This window comes from Bos mutus, chromosome 1 (assembly GCF_027580195.1).
Source record: "Bos mutus isolate GX-2022 chromosome 1, NWIPB_WYAK_1.1, whole genome shotgun sequence".
NCBI lineage: Eukaryota > Metazoa > Chordata > Mammalia > Artiodactyla > Bovidae > Bos > Bos mutus.
The window spans coordinates 84,256,436-84,279,192 of record NC_091617.1 but is presented as its reverse complement, the minus strand read 5'-3'; the positions used below and the strand labels follow the sequence as shown (position 1 = coordinate 84,279,192).

General features: G+C 41.2%; 1 long non-coding RNA gene across 1 annotated transcript; it reads right to left on the bottom strand.

Annotated features, from left to right (window-relative positions):
* Window positions 1–781: 781 nt before the first annotated feature.
* Window positions 782–9,069, bottom strand: LOC138989870 (uncharacterized). Its single transcript, XR_011466005.1, has 3 exons — window positions 8,819–9,069; window positions 7,884–8,147; window positions 782–1,138 (listed from the first exon to the last, which is right to left on the bottom strand). It is a non-coding gene; the product is annotated as an uncharacterized lncRNA (long non-coding RNA).
* Window positions 9,070–22,757: the final 13,688 nt, after the last annotated feature.

Genomic DNA, 22,757 nt, shown 5'->3' with positions numbered 1-22,757 from the left:
AAGCAATCTGCCTGCAATGTGGGAGACCTGTGTTCAACCCCTGGGTTGGGAAGATCCCTTGAAGAATGGAATGGCCACCCACTCCAGTATTCTGGCCTGAAGAATTCCAGGGACTGTATAGTCCATGGGTCACAAAGAGTCGGACACCGAGCAACTTTCACTTCACTTTACTTAGAGGTTTTTATGCACTGTGTAATCTAATGCTTACTATCACTCTGTGAAGTAGATATTCTTAGCAACATTTACTGGACACGCTGAAATGCAAAGTAGTTGAGCTCCTTGTCCTCAGTGAGCGGCAAAGTGAGGACTGTAAGCTTGTCAGGTCCCAGGGCTTGTGCCTAAAAAGTAACTCAGCTGCTTCTGCTCTGCCTCTGCTGTTTCCAATTGATTCTGACTCGAATGGAGAGCTTGGTTGACTCAGTGACTCAGCATTCTGTCTCATGGAAACTCTGTGTCCTGCAAACGGTGCTAAGTAGGGGCTTGTCACCTTCCCTTTCAGAGCAGGCCCAGTCTAGATGGAGTCATAAAGAACTTTTGCTCCCTGGACCAGAATAAATATACAGAATATCTACTTTTGAAATATTTTTGAGCCTTTTGAAAAAATGTCAACTTACAGAAGAGTCGCAAGACTCATAGGAAGAATGCCTGTATACCCTCCTCCCAGATTCACCAATTGTTAATATTTTGCCAAATTTGTTTCATTTCTTTATCTCTAAAACATGTGTTTTTTCTGACCATTCAAGAATAAGCTCCATCCACCATGTGCCACTTTACTGCTAAATACTTCAGGGAGTATCTCCTAAGAAAAATGACATTTTCTTATATAACCACAGGATTTATCAAATTAGGAAATGTAACATTTATTAAATACTATTATTGATAATCAGATTTCAGAAGTTATCTCAATAATGTGCTTTATAGAATTTGCCTCTAATACATGATACTTGTACTTTTTTTTTTTTTTTAAATCCTAGCAGTTGCCCCTGAATCCTTTGAGAATGTCCTTTGTAACAGGGTCAGGGGATGGTGATGCACATGCTTGCTCACTGGGATCAGAGGCAATGGAGTTCCAGACTGAGACCCCAGGTTTTGTTCTGCTCTTGACTTTGAAAAGTCCTTAGGGCCTCAGTTTCCTCACCTGTCAGTGGGAAAAAGGCAGAGTTGAGCTTTAGCATGTCCCAAATCCTTTCCAGCCCTTAAGCCACAAAATAATTAACAACAAAACATTATTTTTTAAAAGCTTTTTTTCTTAATTTTTTTTTTTTTTTTAGGTAGGAAGAAACCTGTCTCTTTCAAAACCTGTCAGCTCTGAAAACCCGCTAAATGATTTTTATTTTCCGGATGTCTTACTTCTACAACGTTGTCTTTTCTTTGCCATTGTCTTCTTCAAATGCTTGGCTGACAGTCTTTTTCATCTTAGAAGTATTTTGAACATAATATGACTGTTTATTTAATGTCTCATGCACTTCAGAAGATAATGACCAGAAGAAGGGCTTGTTTACCTATTTTTTTTTTTCCCCAAGCACTAGAGCTTACTCAGCCCAGACTTTCCAGAAAGCCTACATTAATTTGTCTTTATTTTGTCAGCTCTGAGTTCGATGAGCACTTTTGAGCTTTCATTTTTTCTCTCCTGCAATCTGATTCAGAGATATTACCCAGATTTCTTGGCATCTACATTTTCATCCCATGGGTTTCACCACCCAGATACAAATACTTCTCAGGGGAAATCCATAAGGAGGTTGCAAAGTTGTAAAATAGTGGGAATGACATTTGAGTCTTGAGATTTCAAAATACTTTTCATTTTCTCCTCTCCCCTATCCTTAAGGACTATTTCAAAAGAGTCAGTAACAGATTTCAAAGTGGGGTATTTGTTACTTTAAAACTGGTTTTCCCTGTGGCAATCACATACAGATGAAAATATCTGTACCTTCTGTGAGCATTTGTTCACAGTCTACTTTGTTCAGTACTGCACTGGTATTGGGCATGCAGCGAGGAATTGGGGCACGGCGTTTGGTGGGACAAACAGGTTTGTAAATATGTAAGTCCGAAGGTAAGCCAAGTGCTCTGCTGGGTATTGCCACTCCAGTACAAAAGAGCCGGGTGATCAGCTCAGTGAAGATGGCTGGTGTCGTGAGGCTATTTGTATCATTAGCTTTGAAACCTTAAAATTTGCTTTCTAGACAATCTGTGAATTACTCTCTGAGGAACGTTTCTTCCCTATCTTCTCATTTGATGCAAACCCATTGAACTCTGAGCTCTTTGGAGGAAGCTTTTTTTTTTTTTTTGGCATCTTAAGTGAATGAGGGTGTCTCAGCTTGAATCTGGGCGTATAGTAAGCCCATAATAAATATTTGCTGAACTCAGAACTTGCAATATCATTAATAGTTGCCTAACAGGGGCCACTGCATTGAGTACTGCCAGAAGCAGAGCTCATTCCTCTGATGATTCCACATTAAGGAGGCAGGTAGACATGAAATATAGGCTGGGAATGGACCTAAGGAAGTGGCGTGTGGGGCATCTCCCAAAGGCTGTGAACCTTCTGAATTGGGAGAAAGCCAGGAAGCTGTAGAGTAGGCAAGGCTGATCGTGTCCAGGCATCTGGAGTGAGTCATGGAGTGAGTCTTACTTTGTGAGGCAGAGAATTGGGTGGGAAATGTGGGGGAGGAGAGATCGCCACAGAGTCTCCTATAAGGTGTGGGTCCCAAGCAAGAATAAAAACTATGTGGTCTTAATTCTGTGAAAAAATATTTGGGGGATTGTGGACTAGCAAAAAGAATTTTTTGTATGTATCTACTAATCCATTTATTTTTAAATTTTTATATGCGTGTTCAGTCGTTTCTGACTCTGTGTGACCCCATGGACTGTTAGTCTCCCAGGCTCCTCTGTCCATGTGATTTTTCAGGCAAGAATACTGGAATGGGTTGCCATTTCCTCCTCCAGGGGATCTTGCAGACCCAGGGGTTGAACCCCGGGTCTCCTGTGGCTCCTCCAGCTCTTGCATTAGCAAGATTCTTTACCATTAGGCAGATTCTTTACCACTAATTTATTTCCCCTCCCCACACTCTCCACCCCTTGCCCAGCCTTTGGTAACTATAAATTTGTTGGGCTTGTTGTTGTTTTATTATTTATGAATTTATATTGTGGCCATAACAGCACACGGCATATGGGATCTTAGTTTCCTAACCAGGGATGGAACTCGTGCCCCTTGAATTGGAAGCCAGGAGTCTTAATGGCTGGACCACCAGGAAAGTTCCTCCATAAATTTGTTTTCTATGCCAATGGCAAATATTGTTTTTATTTGTATCTGTGAGCCTGTCTGTTTTTTCTCATTTCCTCCGTTCAACTTGTACTGCTTTTGAAACTAAGAAATAAAAACTTAAAATAATCTTGATAGGCTCTAAATGTTGGGTTGATAACAAAACGTGTCAGACTCTGGGTAGAGGAGATGTGTTAAACAGGAGCAAGTGAGGAAAGAGGGCTCTTTGGGTTGATTGAAAGCTTGATATGAATAAGCAGTGTGTTCAGGCTGTGGCCCAAAATGCTGATGTCATCTAGGGAATGAGAACAAGGTCTTCCAGACATGTGGCCTAGTATCTAGAGGAAACAATCAGAAATGAACCCACAAATTTATCAACAAATGTTCACTGGCATTTTATTCATGAGTGAAAAGTGAAAGTAACTTAAGTGTCCAACAGGGACTCAGAGGCAAATCATGATGCAGTATGAAGCTGTGAAAATTTACATGAAGAATAAAGAATAACATGATATTTTAAAATTAATAAATTATACTTATAAAAGCAGGAGGCTTTTGAATAGAAAATTTTCCTTCACGTGGCAGAAACAAAGGAGAATTAACAGATGTAAAGTGTTCTGAAAAGGGGGGAGAGTGTCTTAGTCTATTCAGGTGGCTAGGACAAAATACTGCAGACTGGATGGCAACAAAGGACAAAAATTTCCATCTCACAACTCTGGAGGCTGGGGAGTCCAGGTTCATGGTGCCAGCATAGCTGCCTAAAGGCCTTCTTCCAGGTTACAGACTTGGCATTCTGATGATATCCTCACACGGTGGAAGGGACTTCGGATCTCTCTGGAGCCTTATAAGGCTCTAATCCCCTTCACAGGGCTTCCCTGGTGGCTCAGCAGATAAAAATTTTGGCCTGCAATGCAGGAGGACAGGAAGATCCTCTGGAGAAGGGAATGGCTACCCACTCCAGTATTCCTCCCTGTAGAATTCCATGGACAAGGCAGCCTGGCAGGCTATAGTCCATGGGGTAGCAAAATAGTCCAACATGACTGGATGACTAAAACAACAACAATCCCCTTCATTAAAGCTCCACCTTCATGACCTGAGCACTTCCCAAAAGCCATATTAACCAATATCAGCATCTTTGGAAGTTAGGATTTCAACAAGTGCTTTTGGAGGAGAGAAGACACAAATATTCAGACCACAGAAGAGAGGATATTAGGCTTGGGTTTTAGGGCTCCAGAGAACCTCAGTGGATATTACAGACGGAATTTATAATCCAAAATAAGGGTGGGCTTTTAGAGTTTGACTTTATTTCAATCTTTCTTACAACATTGTGACAGGAGTAAAAATATTTTAAAGGGGGAAAAATTTGACCACAATTAGATTGTCTTTAATACCTCAGCTGTTAAATTATCTTATTCTCTTCAGGTCCCTATCAATTTTCAGGCATCCTTTTAAAGAATCTGCCTTCAATGCAGGAGACCCAGGTTTAATCTCTGGGTCAGGAAAATCCCCTGGAGAAGGGAATGGTTACCCACTCAGTGTTCTTGCCTGGAGAATTCCATGGGCAGAGGAGCCTGGTGGGCTAGGGTCCATGGGGTCACAGAGTCAGACATGTCTAAATGACTAACACTTTCCCTTTCACTTTTGGGGTATAACCACTGTATTCACAAATCGTTCGTAGTCATGTGCACCTGTGTCCTCCTACTCTGTGGCCAGTTCCACTAACTTTTATGACCTAATAAGATGATATGGAGTGAGAAGAAGCCTTCATGAAAGGAAAGCAAGAAAAAAGGAAAGTCAAGGCCTCCCAAGAGAAATTTTACTATTTAGTAGGCTGGCCTAGAACCATTCCTATTAGGCTCCTGCACCACTTCTCTTATTTGATTCTGATTTAACTGGCCTAAGGTATGTTCTGGAAATTAAGTTTTAAAAAGTTTCTCAGCTGATTCTAATATTCAGCTAAATTTGAGAACCATTGTCTTCAATCCAGATGTATGTGTGTATGTGTGTGTGTGTTTAAATTTTATTCTTTGGCTCTGGTGGGTCTTTGTTGCTGCACGAAGGCTTTCTTTAGTTGTAGTGAGTGGGATCTATTCTTCTTACAGTGTGTGGGCTTACTGTTGTCGTGGTTTCTCTTGTTGCAGAGGACAGGTTCTAGGTGCATAGCCCATGTTCCCTATTCATCAAAATAGATTATATACTGAACAAATAAAGCAAGTTTCAACAAATATAAAAGATTTGAAATAATGCAGAATATATTCTCTGACCAAAATAGAATTAAATGTAAATAACAGTAAGATTCCTGGAATATCCTCCAATGTTTGGAAATTAAACAATTACTCCTAAATAACCCTAGGGTCAAAGAAAATATAAAAGTTTGTAGACTGATGCTGAAGCAATGCTTAGAGGGAAATAAATCTAATAACTGCCTAGAAAAAGAAAAAAGGTCTAAAGTCAACAATCCAAGCCACTCTACCAAGAAAAAGAAGAGCGAATTAAACTCACACTAAGTAAAAAAAAAAAAAAAGAAGACATTGAAAATAAGAACAGAAGTCAATGAAATGTACGATGAAAAAAGGGATGCTGTGAGTACTGCCTGCTGCACACAGATTCAGTAAGTACTTTCCTTCTGACCCACCCAGCTGACCTTACCAGAGTCTGCTGTGGGTGATGGGCTGGGACACACAGAACCATCTTGAAAATAAAGTAGAAGTGATGGATCATGTTTATAAAATAAGGTTGCTATGAGAGGGTAACTTTTGAAAATTAAAAACTTCTTCAAAAAATGTCTATATGATTCAAAAAGCTAGCTAGATTCAGCAAGGGGAAAAAGTACCAATATTTGGAATAAAAGAGGTAACATCACCTATATAGACATTAAAAAGATAATAGAATAGAAAGAAATGGTATGGATATCTTCATGTCAATAATTTGAAAAGAAATGAACATCTTCCTTCAGAGGTCACTTACCAAAACTGGCATGAGAAGAAATAGAAAATATGAATAGTCCTATATCTATTAAAGACATTACATTTGCAACTAAAAATCTTCTTTTCAAAAGAAATACCACTCCCCACCCCTGCCAAAGCTACTTTGGGTTAAAGCCATTTGAATAAAATTTTGCTTTTAATTCATTTCTTCTCTCATTCCCCCCCTGAATCCAGCAATTGGCTTCCTTAATATAAGATTTTATTGTGTGTCTTTGCTAAATTGGTAATATCCTTCATTTCTAGGGCAAGATGGTTTATTTTATTTAAGTGATCATTTGCTTGATGATGGTGATTATTTTGCATTAACAGAATGTACTTTTCTGAGCATTACCATAAATAAAGTTACAGAAAGTATAACAAGACAAAGTGAAAACATCAACAAATATTACTTAAGGGAAAAGGCAAGGGCCCTTGGTTGTCAGACAGTCTAACCCTTCTGACTGCAACCGCCCTCTTGAGTAGGTTTTCTATGCCTGCTTTATGTTGATGAATGCACCTCAGCATATGGCTGCCAAGACCTGGACCTTTAAAAAATAATTCCACTCACTTCCTTCTTTTTCACACCAGAAGGTAGTGACTGCCCTGGGAATATATGTCATTTCAGCACTCCAGTTGGCTCTGGATCCTGAATTGTCGCAGCCTGTTTGACTGGTAATCTCCTTGTCTGTGTGAGTTGTTAGGGGTAACCAAAGGCAGCTGATTACTTAATTGTTGAAGGCCGGAAACCAGGCCTCTTTCATTAGTTCCCATCAGGAGTTTGAGAGCAGTGGGTGTTTGGCCCGGCCAGGTTTTCCACCCTTTCTAATTCAAAAGGTGTACTTTTTTCCTGAAGTGGTCACTGAGGCTTTGGCCAGCTGAATTATATACAGAATCAGCTGCATATTAAAAACAAATTGAAAAATTTCTATAGTGAATACAGATAATTGATTTAAGGCAGATAAATGAAAACAGCCTGATGTCATTGAGATACAATTCCATTTTTCTTTGAAGACGCCTCAAAGTGTGTCATATTTCCTATTTTATTTTTGTTAGATCATCAAGGATACTTGAATGCATGGAATTTGTGAGTACCTAGTATTCTTATCAAGCAGATTGACCTCTCAATGGATGTTTTCTTCTGTAGTCTGGAGTGTTAGTTGTTACTGGCAAGTGCAGTTAAATCTAAGGTACAAATTCAGTTATTTAAAAAAACAAAAAAACCAAATTCAGTTATTTATATGAGTAGTAGGGTTTTGAGGACTTTAATTTGCCTTTAGAAAATAAGATTTTCTTTCCTTTCCCTCCCACCACCCACCATGTTTGGTTATTCTAATACTGAGGCTATGAGAACCCAATACCAAAGCAACCAGTTGAAAAGGGAAACATCCACGTAATTACTGGTTGTTTTGTCTATACAATGTGAAACAAGAAGTTGGCATGATTTTGTTTTTCACCTCTTTGACAGTTTTGTTTTGTTAGATTTCTTTGGACTGAAATGATTTGTTGATTCGGTATTGTGTAAATCAATCTCAATTCCACAATACCTCTGTGACTGTTAGGCAGAAAAAAGAAAGAAAGAAGGAAGTAAAGCAAGTGAGAGTGAAAAGCATAATTAAACTGAAAGCTAGGAGACTTTGTGATTTCGTTCCCTCTTTGTCACCTACCAGTTACATGAACTTGCGCTTAGTCGCTCAGTTGTGTCCGACTCTTTGCAACCCCACGCACTGTAGCCTGCCAGGCTCCTCAGTCCATGCGGAGTCTCCAAGAAAGAATGCAGGAGTGGGTTGCCATGCCCTACCTCCAGGGGATCTTCCCAACCCAGGGATCAAAACCAGGTCTCCTGCATTGCAGGCAGATTCTTTACCATCGGAGCCACCAAGGAAGTGTGAACTTGGGCAGGTCATTTCTCCTTCTAGGGCCTCCATTTCCTTAAATGTAAAATGAAGAGATTGGGCAAGACAAGTCTTCAGCGGTCTGGAATTTCACCTTTTGATTCATTGACTTGGAAGATGCAAAATGAGGTTCTAGTGTGATCCCCAGAGACCCGCTAGTGACTAACATTTTTGATTGGTTCAGGGAGAGAATCCATTTTGTAACTGGTTTTTAGGACCAGATCACAACCTTTGGCTGGATTTTTAAACTTAGAAACATTTTCTTCTATTTCTTATGAGAAATTAATACATGTTGCTCAAAGGAAATTTAGCAAATACAAATTAGCAGAAAGAAGAAAATTTAAATCACTTATAATCCTACATGGAGTTAGAACTAATATCAACATGGTATACATATTTCCAGATTTATAAAGATCATCTAAATACAGTTGGTTCTGGTAATGTTTGTTTTGAAAACATTAATTTGTTCCAACATGATTAATGTTAGTAGGAAGCAATTGAGCAGATTTGTGTATGTTTAGTTTCTTGCAGGAGAAATGCCAGGTGAATGCAGAAAACTGCTGGCTCCTTGCACGCGCACCCATACACACACACACACACACATACACACACTAACACCCTCCCAAGGAAAATGAGCCACAGCCACCAACATCTGCTGTTACAACTTGTTTTAAAAAATTAAATGGAAATTGAAAAATATTATTTACTTTTGACTGCTCTGGGTCCTCGTTCCTGCCCCCTGGGCTTTCTCCCATTGCGGAGAGTGAAGGCTTCTCTCTAGTTGTGGTTGGCAGGCTTCTCGTTGCCGTGGTTTCTCTTGTTGCAGAGCACAGGCACTAGGGTGCATGGGCTCCAGTAGTTGTGGTTCGTGGCTCTAGAGCTCAGGTTCAGCGTCCCGGTACTCACTCAGGCTTAGTTGCCCTGAGGCATGTAGAATCTTCTCAGACAAGGGACTGAATACTTGTTCCCTGCGTTGGCAGGTGGATTGTTCATCACTGGACCACCAGGGGAGTCCTGATGTTACAACTTTTTGTCCCAGTTCTGATAACCCTCCTGCCGGCACTTCTGCATAACAGGCAACCTGTAACCCTTCCCTCCCCTGGCACTGGGGTACCCTTCCTGCCTTTAGTTTCTCTCTTTCTTCTCAGCCTATTTTGTACTGTTTCTCCCTGCACTCTGCTTATTTTCCTCCTTTCTTCTCGCTGTTCTCTCACCCTTTCCCCCACTGTGGTATTTTGCCTCTCCCACACAGGATGCTGGGCTTTGGGACCCCAGTGGGCACCCTGCCAGTCAGGCAGACACCTGCTTCCACAACAAATTCCTGGTCTCTTTCAATGTAAATTACCACCATATTTATAAAATTCACATTTAACTTATGTAAACCTGTGCTTTTTTTAAAAAAAATTAAGTTCCTGTACCTTTTATTGTGTCACTGACAAAGATTTTCATATTGTGCCCCGAACCCATTTTCCTGTAAGTATTATAGTTTTTTTTTTTAGTCTTACAATTTTTATTGCCTGATTTTGCATAGATGCAGTAATAACTAATACTTAGCAAATAAATAATAATTAATAACTGAGTGCTGCTGCTAAGTTGCTTCAGTTGTGTCTGACTCTGTGCGACCCCATAGATGGCAGCCCACCAGGCTCCCCTGTCCCTGGGATTCTCCAGGCAAGAACACTGGAGTGGGTTGCCATCTCCTTCTCCAATGCATGAAAGTGAAAAGTGAAAGGGAAATCACTCAGTCGTGTCCGACTCTTTGCGACCCCACAGACTGCAGCCCACCAGGCTCCTCCATCCATGGGACTTTCCAGGCAAGAGTACTGGAGTGGGGTGCCATTGCCTTCTCCGAATAACTGAGTAATAATTAGATAATGAAAGAATAAACTATAATTTATTTAAATAATCATTTAAGTAATGGTTTAATTAGATAACAGATTACTAACTTTATGAAATTTCAACCCACGTGTTCATATCCTTTTAATATGCTATGTGATGAAATCAGAAGTACTCATAAGGCACTCTTGCTGCAGGCTGAAGTCACGGTGAACATCTGGAGGAAAAGCCCTTGAGCGATTGTTTGAGTTTCTAATTCAGTTTCTCAGTTTAAATTTCTAATATAGCAAATATTAATAGATTCAACTCAAACAAATGCTTTGCGGTGTACTCAATAACTTTCAAGAGTGTAATGGGGTCTTGAGACTAAAATATTTGAGAACACCTGCTAAATCTAGTCTCCTAGAGCTTTTCATTCCTGCAGTGAAAAATATAACATTTCCTTGGTATAAACTCAGAGATCTTAGACTTTATAGTCTAAGAATAAATACAGACAGCTACTGTGTAATCTCTTATATGTGCGATCTAAAAAAACAAACTAGTGAATGTAACAAAAAAAAGAAGCATACTCACAGATAATAGAGAATAATCTAGTATTACTGGTGAGGGAGGGAAGGGGGACGAGCAAGATTGGGGATTAAAAGTTATAAAATAAATAAGCTACAAGGATATATCTATTATAGGCACAGGGGGCATAACATTTAATAATAACCATAAATGGAGCATAAAAATTGTGAATCATGTTGTTCATCTGAAATTAATATAAGATTGTAGATCAAATATACCTCAATTTGAAAAAAAGCAGGTATTAAGCAGTTTGTCTCTATAATGCTTAATTGCCCTCCAGAAGTGTGGTACCAGTTTATAATCTTTCTTATGATCAGCATTGGATTATGCTCATTTAATTTTGGCTAAATTTAGTTAATATCCCAGGTCATGAACACCAGCTAGAGTACAAAGTTGGAGATTGTGTTAAAGTTCTCCCAACTTTTTGAAACATTTTTATTTTGAGCTTTAAAATGGCTTTGAAATGTACTTATTGATGTATTAGTAGGTTTTAAGCCAAAGATGAAATCTCTTGTTTTGACTTCTGAGAGGAAAACTCTGGAAAGTGGACATTATAGATACATATATGACTCAACAGTTCAAGGGTTGGTTAAAAAACAAAGGGACATAGCTTTACATACTGTTGTGATTGAAGACATTGAGTTATGAAGTAAAAATTTCCCTTTTGTAAAATCACAACATAGAGGAAAACACTACCACGAAAACTACTTAGGAAATGGTTTGGCTTCTTAGAATGAAAACACATGGAAACGGCTCTCCTTGTCTTCCTTCTGGCCTTCCCTTTACCTAGTTTCTTCTCTTCCCTCCTAATTAGGCCATTTGAGCCCATGTTCTCAAGGAGGCTTTTCAAATAAGCCTTGGTCTCTCCAAGAACTGAGGAGTTTAACAAAGCTGAAAGAGACTTACAGAAACAAAGCTGGTCTTCTGTCTCTCTTGTTTTCCCTTTTTTTACCTTAATTAACCCTGATTTGGGTTCATGCTCTGTTCTAATTTCTCTCAGATGCTTTATGCCTGCTCTTATTGTATAATATGATATAGTAAATAACCTCCTGTAATTATATGGAACAGAGTATATGTCTCAAGTCATAGCCATCTGAGCATCTCCAGAAATTTCACCTGTACAACATTGCCAATCCTCGTGGTGTTCCTGGTCTTATTTCATTTTCAGGTATCTGAAACAAATTGATTTATTTCACTGTGGAGAAAATAGACTGAAAATATAGTTTCATCACAAACTGGTCACCTTATGATAGAGTACTATGCAGCTATGTGTGTGTGTGTTAATCGCTCAGTTGTGTCTGACTCTTTGCAACCCCATGGACTGTAGCCTGCCAGGCTCCTCTGTCCATGGAACTCTCCAGGCAAGAAACTGGAGTGGTTGCCATTCCCTTCTCCAGGGGAAGATCCTGACCCAGGGATTGAACCCAGGTCTCCTGCATTGCAGGCAAACTCCTTACCATCTGGGCCACCAAGGAAGCAGTATTTCACTGTGGAGAAAACAGACTGAAAACATAGCTTCATCACAAATTGTTGCACCTTATGATAGAATACTATGCAGCTATAAACAAGAACACAGCTACTCTTTTTGCACAAATATGGAAAGAGTTCTAAGGTCTGTTTGTTGGGTGAGAAAAGGCAAGGGAAAATATGTATATTAGTGTTTGTTTTTGCATCAATTCTAGAGGACTATACAAGGAACTACATGCAGTGGTAGTGTTTGGGCTGGAGGAAGGAAATGAAGCAAATGGAAGACAAAGGTAGAAATGAGACTTCTCATCTTGTATCTTGTTTGTTTTGAACAAGTGAATGTGCGTGTGTGCATGCTAAGTCGCTTTAGTTGTGTCAGACTCTTGGCAACCCTATGGGCTGCAGCCGGCCAGGCTCCTCTGTCCATGGATTTCCAGGCAAGAGTACTGGGGTGGGTTGCCATGCCCTCCTCCAGGGGGTCTTCCTGACTCCAGGATCGAACCACATCTCCTGTATTGCAGGTGGTTTCTTTACTGTTGAAGCACTGGGGAAACCCAAACATGTGAATGTATCATCTTAAAAATTAATATAATAATAATAAAGATTTACACTTGCATTGAGGAAACAGAACCATGACATATTACTAGCATGTGAGAGAGCCCAGGGTCTGATAGTAAGGAGGCATTTTCTCACAGGTTTATATTTAATTCATAATTCTGGGATTCTTCCCACCATTCATGTGTGTAATGAGCTTGACCTTGGGATCTTGGCAACTCTTCTTAGTTGGAGGGTATCCCTGGAGAGGAGGAAGTAGGTCTTTTCCTTCCCTTCAGCAGCAACAGGACCCTTCTTTGCATTTTTCAGCTGTCTGGGTCATGCTGGAATTGGCAGATGAGGGGAGGAGGCAGCCAGGGGTTCTGGCACGGTCCCCAAGGTGAGCTGTTTTTGACTGCAGGTATCACAGACAAAGCTTTGAAGAGCTGTCAAAACCAATGCCTTGCTTTCTTTGCAGAATGATGAAGATGCTAATACTGGGGCAGTTGAAAGCAAATTTTGAAGGTTTTCATTCAAAGAATATGCTCACAGGACAATGCTATTAATGATCTTTGGCTGGGTCCAAGTTTGCTAATATTCCAAATACCTTAGGTTAGTTCAGCAGCACATGTCTAATTTGGAGTAATTTATTCTGTTAATATTTTGGTTTTCTGCTGCCAGGAACGCTGGGCATATGGCATTCCCCTAAGACATGAAGAAGGAAACCATTATGGGTGATAATAAGGAACTCACACTCATTGATATGTTTAACATCTTGGCTGGAAGATGAAATTCTAAGCCATGAGTCCCAGTGGGTTCCCAGTTGTGCACAGGTTAAAGTACATTTCCCCATGACTGCTGTATTGATTCCAGTAATAGGATGACTCTGAGGGCCACTCTGAACCTAGGCTTTGTGATAAGAATCACCTGGGATGCTTGCTAAAAACAGATTCCTGGACTCCACCTAAGCCTGGATATCTGCTCAGTTCCCTCAGATAATTCTTATCTGGCAAGTTTGGGAAACACTGTAGAATCTTGAGAGGAAAGTGATGTTTTACTGAATCATCCTGTCATTAGGCTGACCTCTTCTACCTGGAAGATAAACGTCTTTCCCTGGAAAGAAAGGGGCAAGCGCTGTCAATTCCCGGGGTGTCATTTTGCATGGGCCTGTGAGAGAACGTTCAGGATCTCCATTAGACTTTACTAGTGATTCATACTTAAAATATTTGATTTTTCCATTTTTGCTTACAGGAAGAAGGTCGTGAAATACCTGCAGTTTCTTCTCAGAGGTTTCTATTTTAAATGCAGAGCTCAGAAATCTTTGGAGCCATATGTAAAAGTTCAGGCTTGCACCCAGTAGAGGCATCTGTTAACAGCTGTGTGCTTAGTCACTCAGTTGTGTCCGATTCTGTGAGACCCCATGGATTCCTCTGACCATGGGGATTCTCCAGGCAAGAATACTGGAGCGAGTTGCCATGCCTGCCTCCAGGGGATCTTCCCAACCCAGGGATTGAACCCAGGTCTCTGGCATTGAAGTCGGATTCTTTACCATCTGAGCCACCAGGGAAACTTGATTTAATTGCCTTCACAATATTCTGTAGTCAGACATGTGAGTGTCTCAGGAGGACAGACTAGTCACTGCAGAGGATGTTTCTGTGGCATACCTATGGAACGCTACCAGATGCCCTTCCTGTAAAAAAAACATCTTCTCCCATTACAAAGTAACAGTCCCCAGTTGGTGGCTTCTATTCAACGAAGCTGAAAATTTGGAACTGGCCTTTCTGTTCCGTGATAGAAGAGGTCAGAAGTTAAATGAATCCTCCTCTGGGGTTCTTCTAGTGATGAGTCCCCAAATCTCACTCACAAATGAATTTGTGAACCAGGTCAGCAAATGGATTTGTTTTTATTTGACTTAACTGATCAGGAGAATAGACAAGTTAATAAAAAAGTTTAAAAACTGGCCTAACAGGTTGTTGAACAAACTTTTGTTTTTGATCTGTCACCGTTGTGTCAAATCAGTTCAATGACTGATACTTCTATGAGATGAAAGGCAGTCCGGGTTTCAGACTCAATGTATTTTCAACAAACGTCACTACACTGATAGTAGAACTCACCCTACCTGTTTTGTTCAAGGGGACTGTGATGATTTCACTAAGAGTTTGCTTTTTATACCTTCTTATTTTTAATTACTCTGACTTGATCTTAATTTGTATTAATACATTAATATATTTCTTTTCATTAACAAAACCACACACTTTTCCATTGTCCAGTCCTAGAAAAAAGGAAGGAGGAGAGAAGAGCAGAGAAGGGAAGGAATTCAGCCCCGAAAACAGGAGTGGATATAGGTTTCACAGGACCTGAAGCTCATTGTCTTCTTTATGAAAAATTATTCAAAAATATCTCACTTCTGAAAATTTTATACACTCATATGGCCATGTGAACCCACTGCTAGGACCCTTCCAGCATCTCGGAAGGAGCCCCTGCTAGTAAAGAACTCAGAGCTGAAGTTTTTATCAGCTTTAAAACAGCCTCTGTCTACGTACACCTTTTCATCTTCTAACTTCACTATTGGATTTACGCCCCTTCAAAAACTGCACATTTCTGAATAAGTAAATGAGTAAAAGTCTTTCCATGCCAGGTAAACAGTATTTTGAGAAACACATAAACCAATTCTCAGATGAGTCTCCTGGGGGTACTAACGGGCTTCATGACAAGCTGGTTTCTACCTCTTCTCATCTTCCCAGAACTTTGCCATTGGGTGCATTTTTGTGACATCCGTATTTCTTTTTGGTGGGATAGGGCAGAGCATCAGGAGACCTGGATTCCAATCTCAATGTCACAACTGTCGAGAGGGTTAGGAAGGAGGAAGCAGTAGTTGAGATGCAATTACCCAGAAGGAGAGACTGAGGCCTGGGAAGATGTGGCCACCGACCCCGAGCGGCACAGTTAGCTCCTTGAGCAGCAAGGATTCTCAGTCCAGCGCTCTTTCCATCTGTACTTCTTGCATCTTCCTCCAGCTGTTCATCCTTGGGAAGAAAGACTTCTGAGTCAGTGATGCTTGGTTTCCTTCTCTATATAGGAGAGAGCTAATTCCTTTTGGGTTTAAGATTATCTGATTTTCTGATTCTCTGGCTGTTTTTTTTTTTTGATTGTCCCGATGGGGATTCAGTTTCCAGCTGACCTGTGTGTAGCTCGTAGTGCCCAGTACAGGGTTTACTGAACGCTTTGAGAATGGAGGCTTTATAATTTAGGACCTCAAGGTGGAACTGTGAGCAGAATGGCTTTCCCCTTGGCTTATTACTGACCTCTTGAACTTTGTTGATTTGAGAGTTGTCGGAGAAGCACAGGGCTGAAAGGGCCCTGAGAAGGCAATCATGGCTTTGTTTCATTACACAATTGAAGAAGCAGAGGCCCAGAGACCCTCCCAAGGCTGCTTCACAAACATTAACAGGGAGACAATGGGAACTTGGTTCCCCTGATTCTCCATTTGATGTTTTCCCCATTACTTTATTCTTTATTCCCTTTGGACTGATTTTAAGTCGTTACTACTGGTCCATAGGAACCCAACTTCACTTCTAATAACACAGCTTCTGAGAGACCATCTGTCTTGTCCACAGAACAGACTAAAGATTCTGGTGGAGTCCATGTTGGGGTTATTCTTGTTTATCTAAAGTCAAGTCTCTATTGTTTATATATTCAAATTAAAATATGACTTAGTTTATTAACAGGGTTTCCCAGGTGACTCTAGTCACCAGTGCAGGAAATGTAAGAGACAGCAGTTTGATCTCTGAGTTGGGAAGATCCACTGGAAGAAAGCATGGCAACCCACTCCAGTATGCTTGCTTGGAGAAACCCATGCAGAGAGGAGCCTGGCAGGCTACAGTCCGTAGGGTCTCAGTGAGTCAAACATGACTGAAGCACCTTAGCCCACACACACAGTTGATTAACACATATCCCCCTGCTTTTCTCAGGTCTGTAATTCTTTCTGACCCCTGTCATAAACATAAGGGACATCAGTTATTTTGATTTTACTTTCACCACTAGAAGATCACAGATAAGCTAAATATTCCCTCTGTGGATTTTTTTATCAGTTTTTCCTCCTCTTCCTCAAAACTAGATTTTTCCCTTTGAAGCCATCTTTTTTTTTTTTTAAATCTTTTGGCCACATCGCACGGCATGTAGGATCTTTGTTCCTTGATTAGGGATGGAGCTTGTGTCCCCTGCACTGGAGTAGTAACCGCTGGACCGCCTGCAAAGTCCTGAAACCATCTTTGAGGAGGTGCATGTGCTCTGCTTTCCTGCTGGGTTCAGTTTTGTGTGGCTCTTGCAGCTGGCTCATCACTATCATAAACTTGCTCATTGAAATCTGGTTACCCTTTGAAGTGGACACAATTTCTCTATTTGTTGAAATGGGAGATTATGACTTTCCTACTGTTAGACTGTTCGTTGGCAGTAAAATCTGAGTACCAACTCAGGCTTTCTGAATCAATTTCTGATGTTCTTTTTGTTACCTCATAGCCACCTGGAGGACAAAATGTGAGGAATCCAATAAAGCCTCTGAGACAACATATGTGGGAATTTGGAAGAGGAAGGATACCTTCTATTAGCTGACGGCAGGAAGAGCTTATCACAGACACACTGTTTGGTCTGGGCTGAGAAGGCAGGGTAAGATGTTAGAGGGGAAGAAGAGAGCACCTGTGTGGAGGGAGGGTGGTCTATCTGTGAGCGTGGGGTGTGGGCTAGTGCAGACTCTTGTCATCAGCCTCAGCCTGTCCAGCACTGGCTTGATTTGGGAGTCACTGAATTATGCCTGTTGATTCGCTCATCACTGTGCGGACAAATGGCCTTTGCCGGCAGCTTCTCCTGCCGTTTCTTTATCTATAAATAAATTATGCTTTTGTTCCCCTATGTATGCATTTCTCTTTTTTTTCTCTCTTTTCATAGAAATAGTCTTTGTAAAGTATATATCTTAAAAGCTAACATGTGTTACCTATGTCATTTGAAAGGTATAATCCCACCATTTAGCAACTAGTCTTGATCTACAGTTTAGAACCCTTTTAATGGGCAAGAACATTTTCTCCTCATTATCACTTCCTTAAATTGAATAGAACTGGGAGGCCTGGACTTGGCCTTGGGGGTTTCTCAAGGTGATAATGAGATGGCATTTTGTCCAACTTGTGCCTTATTTCAGTTCTTGGTGTATTTGCCTTATTATCTCTACTAGGTTTTAAGCTGTTTCAGCAGGGACCATGTCATTTCAGTGTTGAATTCCTCACTGTGTCTGGCACAAAGTCAGCGCTCAGGCAGTCAAAGATACAAGGTGGGGTTTCCAAAATTTTCTTGATGATAGAATCAAAAGGGTGTTAAAAGAATAAGGGTTATTCTACCTTCTGGACAGCGAAGCTCTTAATTTCTGTGAAGTTGATTTCTGTATGTTTATGACAGAGACTTTTTTCCCCTTAAGGGCCAGAATATTTCTGTGCAGTTTACCTGGACACTCTTTTGGGGATCTAGGTATTCATCAGAAGGTTGCTTGGTGAATATTGAATCCAAGCTGTAAAGGATTGAGAATCATAAGGGTTACTTCATTCAGGTTTTGGTGACTCCTGGGCAAGCACACCGCTTTAAGGACAGACTTACCATCACCTACCACATACACCAGCTTCCCCTCCCCTGACCCCTCCTTCCCCTACAAAGGCCTGCCTTGATCTCAGGCCCCAGCAGACCTTCCCAGCAGCAGTGCCAGTGCAATCTATTTGCTGACTAAACCTAAGACAGGACTATATACTTTTTACTTTATTTTGGCTTCACTGGCTCTTCGTTGCAGTGTGCAGCCTTCTCTCATTGGTGAGCGTGGGTTCCAGGGCCCATGGGCTCAGCAGTTGCAGCACTCAGGCTTAGTTCCACCCCTCCCTGCCACCCTGGAAAGTGGGATCTTAGTTCCCTGACCAGGGATCAAACCTGAGTTCCCTGCATTGAAAGGCAGATTTTTTGAACACAGAACCACCAGGGAAATCCCTGTATATATATATTTTTTCTTTAATTTATTTATTTCGCTGCTCCAGGTCATACTTGTGGCATATGGGATCTAGTCCCCTGACCAGAGCTGGAATCCGGGGCCCCTACATTGGGAACGTGGAGTCTTAGCCACTGGACCACCAGGCAAGTCCCAAGACTATATATTTCTAGAAGTTTTCACTCTGAGGTTGGTCTTATTTCTATTTAGGCAGCTGGACAGGTCCAACTATGTGAGTGTGAATGAATTTAAGAGAAGGTATAGTCAGTGTCATTTTCACCGTATCTCATTTAATCCTCCCAACTACCCTATAAGGTAGGCAGAGCTGGGATCCAAACCCAGCTGATTTCAAAGCCCAGGTCTTTTACCCTACATTGCACTGCCTCCCTCTGGACACTCAAAGCCCTCCATGACTACACTTCCATCCATCAAAACAGTCTCACCTCTCTCTGCTCAGGCTTCCCTCTAAGAATGAGAAAGGCCGTGATAAGCTGTGTCTGATCCAGAGGCAGAATGGTCTGTTTGGCTGAGATCTGAGTCCCCAGGACTGGGAAGATGACAATTTCACAAGAGTAGGTGGGCTTCTCATGTGGCGCCAGTGGTAAAGGATCCACTTGCCAATGTAGGAGACGAAAGAGATGTGGGTTCAATTCCTGGGTCAGGAAGGTCCCATGGAGTAGGAAATGGAAACCCACTCCAGTATTCTTGCCTGGGAAATCCCATGGACAGAGGAGCCTGGTGGGCCCTAGTCCATGGAGTCACAAACAGTTGGACACAAGTGAGCACGCATACAACAAGAGTGGGTAAAAGGGAGTATAAATTTATGTGTCCTGCACACTGTGTAATAGATTCTTGGTATAAGTTGTTTCACTTACTCATAATCATTTCCTGGAGTGTCAGCAGTGTTAGCGAGAGCACATGTATATAAGGATTAAGAATTTAGAATAGGGAGCCATTTCCCCCAGTATTCAATCCCAGTTTTGCTACTTACTAGCTGAATGACCTTGGGCAGGTCACTTACCCTGCCTGTGGCTTAGTTTGTTTCTCTGTAAAATGGAAATGATGATAATCAAACTTGTCTTGTAAGGTTGTAATGAGGATCAGTTTAACAGTGTCTGGCAAATGGTAACCTCTTTCCAAGGGTTAACTCTTCATTGTGTTACTCACTGAGTCGTGTCTGACTCTTTGCAACCCCATGGACTGTAGCCCACCATGCTCCTCTATCCATGGAATTCTCCAGGCAAGTATACTGGAATGGGTTGCCATTTTCTTCTCCAGGGGATCTTCCCCACCCAGGGATCAAACCCAGGTCTCCCTCATTGTGGGCAGATTCTTTACCATTTGAGCCATCAGAGAAGCCCTAGTTCTTCAGAATGTCCTGATTTTAGAGGGGAGGAATTTGGACATGAAAAGGTTATGTAACTTGTTTGCCATTTAATCAGGAAATGGTTGCACTGATTTAAAAACATTTTTTTAAATTAACTAATTAATTTGACTGCACAAGGTCTTAGCTGTGGCATGCAGTATCTTTAGTTATGGCATGTGGGATCTAATTCCCTGACCAGGAATCAAACCCAGGCCCCTGCATTGGGAGCATGGAGTCTTAACCACTGGACCACCAGAGGAGTCCCAGCTGCACTGAGTTTTTAAAACTAGGTATGTCTGCTTCCAAAGACCATATTATTTTTAGTGCATATTACTGCATTCAGTGAGATAAAGACAGTGAGCTTTTCAGAATGAGAGGTTGTCTCTTAAATATGTACTTTTAATAAGAACATAGTGACACATTAAGGAGTTAAAAAGAGAGTGGGTTTTGAGATGAATGACAGAAAATTGCCCTCAGTTTACATACTTTTCATAGTCTAGCATGACATTGGGGCTTCCCTAGTAGCTCAGATGGTAAAGCATCCGCCTCCAAGGCAGGAGACACAGGTTCGATCCCTGGTTCGGGAAGATCCCCTGGAGAAGGAAATGGCAACCCACTCCAGTATTCTTGCCTAGAGAATTCCATGGACAGAGGAGCCTGATGGGCTACAGTCCATGGGTCACAAAGAGTTGGACACAACTGAGCTACTAACACATGCACACAGCATCCCATTCTGGGGTCATGGAAATATAGCATGGTCACCTGCGAGCAACTAATGGTTGTAAACCCTATGTAATGGTTGCTGCTGCTGCTACTGCTAAGTCACTTCAGTCGTGTCCAACTCTGTGCGACCCCATAGACGGAAGCCCACCAGGCTCCCCTGTCCTTGGGATTCTCTAGGCAAGAACACTGGAGTGGGTTGCCATTTCCTTCAATGTATGAAGGTGAAAAGTGAAAGTGAAGTTGCTCAGTCATGTCTGACTCTTTGCAGCCCCATGGACTGCAGCCTACCAGGCTCCTCCATCCATGGGATTTTCCAGGCAAGAGTACTGGAGTGGGGTGCCATTGCCTTCTCCATGTAATGGTTAACCTTCATCATTAGAGTGTGCCAATTTTACAGTGAGGAACTTGGCCATGACGAATTTAAGTATGGGTCCCAGATGGCATGGAATACAGAAAAATGAGATATGCATGATCAGTATACACACAGAAAAAAGGAGTTTTGGTGGGAGGTGGATTATATGAATTGATCTAGGGCCAAGAAAGCAACTTGGGACTGGAGGCTGACTGCTTAGATTGCTTGCATTGGAAGAGAGCTAACGGACTGAGGGCAACTACCAAGAGTAGGGGGAACATCAGCGGGGAGATAGCAGACACGGTAACATAAGATGGGAACGTTCGTGGCTGAAGGGAGTGTCAGTAACTGCATCCTTTCTGATCAGGAATACGGCACCAGGTATTAAACACCTCAAATGTGCCTGTCATACATATCTTAACTACTCTCTCCTAGCACAGAATGAATGATAGTCAAAGATTTGTATTCATCACAGTGTTATTTAAAATAAGAAAAATTTGTAGATGATTTGTTCCAAAATAAATTGATAAAATTGAATAGTATGCAGCCATGAATAGTAATTTTAGGAATGGTTTTTAAACTCTATAGGAGCAAGAATCTTGTACGCTTGCTCATATCTGTAATAGTCTTTGCTTAAGACAATGCCTGGCACATGATAAGAGCACAATTAATATTTGTTAAAGGGACTTCCCTAGTGGTCCAGTGGTTAAAACTCTAAGTTCCCAATGCAGAGATGCAGGGTGTGTGGGTTTGCTCCCTGGTGGGGGAGCTAAGGTCCCACATTCTGCGTGACATGGCCAAAACCCAGTATTTGCTAGAGAAATAAATATAACACTAAGTATAAAAAAATTACCAAAGGACACTAAACTGAATCTCTTGCTTTGAAAAGAATTCTGACCATAGAAAAGGGAGTGTTAAAAAATGCTTCCATACTAAATACTAAGTACTCTGTATTGGATGGATCCTGAAACAGAAAAAAGGACATTAATCTAGGCATGACAAGACATGGAATAGTCTTAAATGCACATTGCTCAAAGAAGCAAACCAATCTAAAAAGGCTGCATCTATTGTATGATTCCAACTATGGTGGTTTAGTTGCTAGGTCATGTCTGACTCTTGTGCCCCCATGGACTTTAGCCCTTCAGGCTGTCAGTCCATGGGATTCTCCAGGCAAGAATACTGAAGTGGGTTGCCATTTCCTTCTCCAGGGGCTCTTCCTGACCCAGGGATCTATGTAACCAGTTTCTGTTACATCTACCTGCACTGGCAGGCAGGTTCTTTACAACTAGCGCCACCTGGGAAGCCCAATTCCAACTATATGAGATTTCAGAAAAGCCAAAACTAAAGAGACAGTAAAAAGATCAGTGGCTGTCAGGAGTTTCAGGAGAGAGAGGGGAAGAATGAATAGTGAAACACAGGGTATCTTTAGAGCAGTGAAATTATTCTGCATGATACCATAACAATAGATAAATGTCATTCATCATCTGTCAAAACCCATAGAATTGTGCAACACACAGAGTGAACCTTCACGCAAACTACGAACTTTAGTTGATAATAGTGTATCAATATTAGCCCTTTACTTTAACAGATGTACTACACTAACACAAGGTGTTAATAACAAGAGAAACTGTGGGCAAGGTGTGGAGAGGCTGGAATAGAATGGGTATGTAGGACTTATACTACCCGCTCAAATTTTCTGTAATTCTAAAATTCAATCAAAAAAATAAATTCTATTAATCTTTTAAAAATAGAACATTAATGGAAAAGCTTGTGAAATCTGAATAC